Source organism: Coffea arabica, chromosome 2e, assembly GCF_036785885.1.
Source record: "Coffea arabica cultivar ET-39 chromosome 2e, Coffea Arabica ET-39 HiFi, whole genome shotgun sequence".
Classification (NCBI taxonomy): Eukaryota; Viridiplantae; Streptophyta; class Magnoliopsida; order Gentianales; family Rubiaceae; genus Coffea; species Coffea arabica.
The window spans coordinates 14,461,773-14,466,873 of record NC_092313.1 but is presented as its reverse complement, the minus strand read 5'-3'; the positions used below and the strand labels follow the sequence as shown (position 1 = coordinate 14,466,873).

At 34.0% G+C, this 5,101-nt stretch overlaps 1 pseudogene; it reads right to left on the bottom strand.

Moving 5' to 3' along the window:
• Positions 1–2,106, bottom strand: LOC140036118 (cytochrome P450 81Q32-like; annotated as a pseudogene).
• Positions 2,107–5,101: the final 2,995 nt, after the last annotated feature.

The following is a 5,101-nucleotide window of genomic DNA, read 5'->3' as shown; positions in this document are numbered from 1 at the left end:
TTAGGCACTTGATGCATCTTCTTGAACAATCTTGCTAATGATGGTGCGAGCTTTGCACATAGCTTCCAATGGCTCAGCTTTGGGCATAATCAATCCTTTCCCTTCAGACAAATCAATTCTGTCCTCGCCAAATCTTTTCCATTCAAAACTCTGAATCAAAGATCCCAATGCAACACCGATCACCCGCTGTGCAAGGCCAGCACCAGGACAAGACCGCCTTCCCATCCCAAAGGGCAACAGCTTTGAGGGTGCAATTTCAACCCCTTCAAATCTTTCAGGTTTAAAGCTCTCGGGATCATCCCAAGTATTTGGATCCCCGTGAATTGCCCAGGCATTGACAAGCAGCATCGCGCCTCGCGGAATGTTGTATCCTCCAATGTTACAATCCTCGGACGACTCATGTGGTACTAACATTGGTGCTGCTGGACACAATCGAAAAGTTTCTAAGATGATGTTGTGAAGATTAGGAAGATTGGCCAAGTCATGTTCTTCAATTAATCGATCAGTTCCTACTTGAGTTTCCAGCTCAGCTCTAGCTTTCTCCAACACCTTAGGATTATTGAGCAAATGGGACAAGGCCCATTCCACTGTCACTGCTGAAGTGTCTGTCCCAGCGACGAGCAGGACCTACAATTAATAGCCAAAAGAGTAATCAATGTTTGTGACTAATTAAATGGCAATTTTAATTATTTCGAGATGTTTATATTAAACCTAAATGGATGCATAAGGTTGCTCTCCCATGTTCTATTTATAATTATTTGAATTTTTGATATAAAAGAATTATCACAAAAATTAATTAGATGCATGCTTATGACAAATTTTCCCTCATATACAAAAATGACAACAATTAATTTTTTTTTTCATTTCCGGTATATTAACACTACTATGCTTTTTTTTTTGTCCTCAAGAAGGAAAAAAAAGATACTGAAAATTTTGTTCGTTTTCTAGTTGATTTCTTCTTATTGTTGTTTATGTACTTTTCTTGGTGGTGGACCAGGGAGAGTGCACCTTCTTTTCAACTGTTCATCTTTGAAAAATTCTCCACGATCGATCCCCCTCTTTTTTTTTTTTTCCTTTTTTTAATATTTTGAACCCTCCAGCTCTAAGTGCGATTAGGCTAAGGAATATTTGGGTATACATATTCAAAAATAAAATGCGCTAAGTAATTATAAGAAAAATAGAGCACCATATTTACCACTATGATGCCCTTAATAATTTCGTTGGTGTAGTACTCTGGCTGGGATTTTTGAAAAGAAAGCAGATGATCTATCATCGTATTTGCATCTTTGTTATGACCACGATGCTCATCTATTAATCCCTCCAAGAAAGCATCTACTTTAGCAGTAATTTTAACCAAGTTCTTCTCATAGTTCTGGTAATCTATCCACCTTAACAATGGCAAAAAATCTCCAGGGTTTGATGCACCAGCAAGTTTGAAAACCTCTATGATCAGGTCCCTAAACAGCTTTGCTTCATGGTTTTCTTCATCTTCATCTATGCCAAAATATCGTTTACCAGAAACCATCCTCATAATAATATTGAACGACAGCTCAGATAATTTAGACTTCAATTCAACCTTGGCAAAATTCTGGAGTGAGTTTTCAGACAGTTTGATAAGCAAGCGCCTGATTTCGTCTTTCCTGATGGACAAGAACATGTTCAAACGACTGGTGGAGAATATTTCGATGGCAAACAACCGCCGAAGATTCCTCAGATGATCACCATATTGTGAGCTCCCTATAAAGGTGTGATTGTAGCCCAAGTATTTGCCTATGAGGAATTGAGGGCGGTTGGCGAGCACGATATCATTCTTGGTGAAGCATTCCTCCACCAGTGATGGTGAAGCCACCACCACTACAAGGCGGTTGCCGAATTGTAGAGAAATTATGGGACCATATTTTAGAGAAAGGCTGTGGAAAGTTCTGTAGAGTCGTGGTTTTAGGAGATGGAGATGCCCTATAATGGGAACGTCGGTGTTGGACTTGGTGGGAGGTTTGGTACAGACCTCTTGTATAAAAGCTTGAACCCGAGAAAAAAAAGAATATAGGCAAGAGCAAGGTAGTATAGCCAAACACCTTCCATGCTAGCTCAAACAGTCTTAGAATAATGAAATTTGATTCGAAGATCTGTAGCATAAGTAATGGGATTGTAGATTTATATATATCGACCATTGCATGTTGAAATAGTCAAAAATTAGAGAAAGTAAAAGAAATGTTTTCATGTTTGGAGACTATTCAAAGCCGTATGAATTTTCACTTGAAATGATGTGAACTATAGTTTTTGACTTTCATGTCAACATTATTATCAATCAGATGTTGTTGATTTGTCCACAAAATCGAAGTTCAGATGTGATCATTTCAATCATATGACTAATCATTTCTCCTTCATCCTGTATCGTCTAATCGAAGTTGGACTGTGATTTGTGAATCCCACACCACACGTAAAGCAGATTGAAAAGTAGGAACAATGCATGATAAATTTTGTTGCAAAGTTAGATTAGTCTTCTAATTGGACGACAACTAGGTAATAAGTTAGACCACATTTCTTTTTATTCTTGAGGAAGTGAGGAATTTCGAATTCAAAAATTTTCATGTCCACTCTTTCACTCCATATCATCCAATTTTTCCTTCCCCTAATTAGACTACTTTGTTAATACAGACTAACAACTCTTTCGACTTGGGATAAAATTTTCTCAATTACGTCTCGACTTGTGTTGGCAAATGCAATTTGTCATGTGATTTGACTTCTGTAAGATGGTTATTCATTTCATCTCTTAGTTAATCTAATTCCAAAATTGGTCAGATCAGGAAACTTCATACTAAATTGAATGGCCGTTGCCCGTTTGAACTGCATATTAATCACTTAATGTGTTTTTTTCTTGGACACAAGTTACTTACTAAATTGAAGGTACTGCATATTAACTACTTATTTACTAAATTGAAGGGCCGTATGGCGTGGATCCCTTCAAACGGGTTTCTGGGTGGTAATGTGTTAAAAGTGATGGTACTACAAAAATAGCCAGAGTTTAATTTTGTCTTTCTTCTTTTTTTTTTCTTTCTTTTTGAAAGACTATAAATCCTTTTTTGAGGGTTTGGCTTTTCTGTTTTTGTTGATTCTTTAAAAGCCATCCCAAAAAATAAGTTGATTCTCATTCTCGTGTAACCGATGAAATGTCTGTCTCAGCGCGAGTATAGCATGGCCTGTCATTTGCAGAATTATACATTCAAATTGGCCTATAATGTTTGTAATATCATCTTCCAATTGCTTTTAAAAAAGTTAATTACAAAACATACGTACTGGATTTGCCACTTAAATCGCCTTTCAGCATGCTTAATTTATACAAGGTCAAATTAGGGGGAACATATACTATATAAGTTCCAAAAATCTTTAATTGCATTTTGTCCCCCATAATTTGTACTTCAATAAAACTTTAAATATATACAATTTACCACGAAAATGATGGGGAAATGTTGCGAGAAGCCTGTTCTCTTGTAGTGGATAATGAAGTTCAAAATCATATCAATAAAAATTATTTTTGAAAATACAAATTTTAAATGATAAGAAAATAATGTTTCGAAAAATAAATATTCTTTTAATAAACAATAATATGTCACTTATCTAAATGAGGACATATTTATTTCTTATAAGGAAACTTTTATTCATTTTTCACATATATGTCCATGATTGGAAACTTGTTATTATGGTAATGTGAATCATCAAACGTAAGGATGGCAATAGTGCCCCGCGGGGGGCTAATGGGGCGGGGGTGGGGGGAATTTTTTTCCCCGCTTAGAAACGGGGCGGGGGAGTGTACCCCCGCCCCACCACCCGTTTTAAAAAAAATAAATATATATAAAAATAAATATATATTTATATATATAATACATAATTTAATTAGTTATAAATTTATGATAATGATATTATTAGTTATATGTATTATATAATGTATATTAGAATATGTAATATAATTGATATTATCAATTATACTAATAATTATATATGTGTACTAATACAAATTATTAATTGGTTGTACTAAATTTACTAATACATTTATACTAAATCCCTAATTACACTTAATACAATAACATTTTTTAATCAAAAAAAAGCACAAGCACAATAATGAATTAGTGATTTTATTTGTGCCATAAGTGAAAACTTGACTACTTTAGTTGTATTTATTTCATCACGTTGAATTGTATTCAAATAACTTTTATTTGATTGTTTTTATAAGTTTCAATTGTAAAATTACAATGAATAATAATTTGGTGATGTGTTGATATTTTAATACTTAATTATTTGCTAAAATTTAATTATAATAAAATTATATAATAAATTTTTATTAACCCCGTCGGAGCACCCTCAGGGGAAGCGAGGCAGGGTGGGGACAGGGGCGGGGGGAATTTGTAAGCTCTCCTGTCCCCGCCCCATTGCCATCCTTAGTCAAACGTGAATCAATTCACCCAATATCTCATAGTAATTCATAACACACCACAACTAAAATTTTTCTTTTTAGTTATTTTTCTCAACAAAGGCTAAATTTCAATTATCATTCCCTTTTATACAAACAATATTTTACATGAGGTTAGGATGGCAGCTCTTATTTAAATAAAAGTAAAAAAAATTACCACATTTGTCTTTATTATTGTTTTATTTAAAGAGAATAAAATTACCTATATTTGCATTCCTATTTTCACTAAACACTGTTGACATTTAAATGTCTCATATATTTCTGGACCCGAAAAGGACTTCCATATAAGCAGAAATAATCCACGTCAAGATCACACTTTTCCGACTTTTTTTTTCAACAATATATGAAGAAATCAGCCGCCAATAAGAAGTTGACAAATGCTAATAACATGAACAACTTTAGTATCTAAGTTATATCTCAAAGAAGAACGGAATTTTAGCATAAGTGCAAACTCAAAAAATAAAAAAAAAACTAAAAATAATTTTTAGATCCCACTGCAATATGGATTTTATTGTATTAAAAAAAAGGCATTGATATCCCACTGCTATGTGAATTTTCTTGTATTCTTTTGGTATGTAAGGAACTGCATTTGGAATTATCCTTTTTGCCCTTTTTCCCTACAGTATAAGAAAG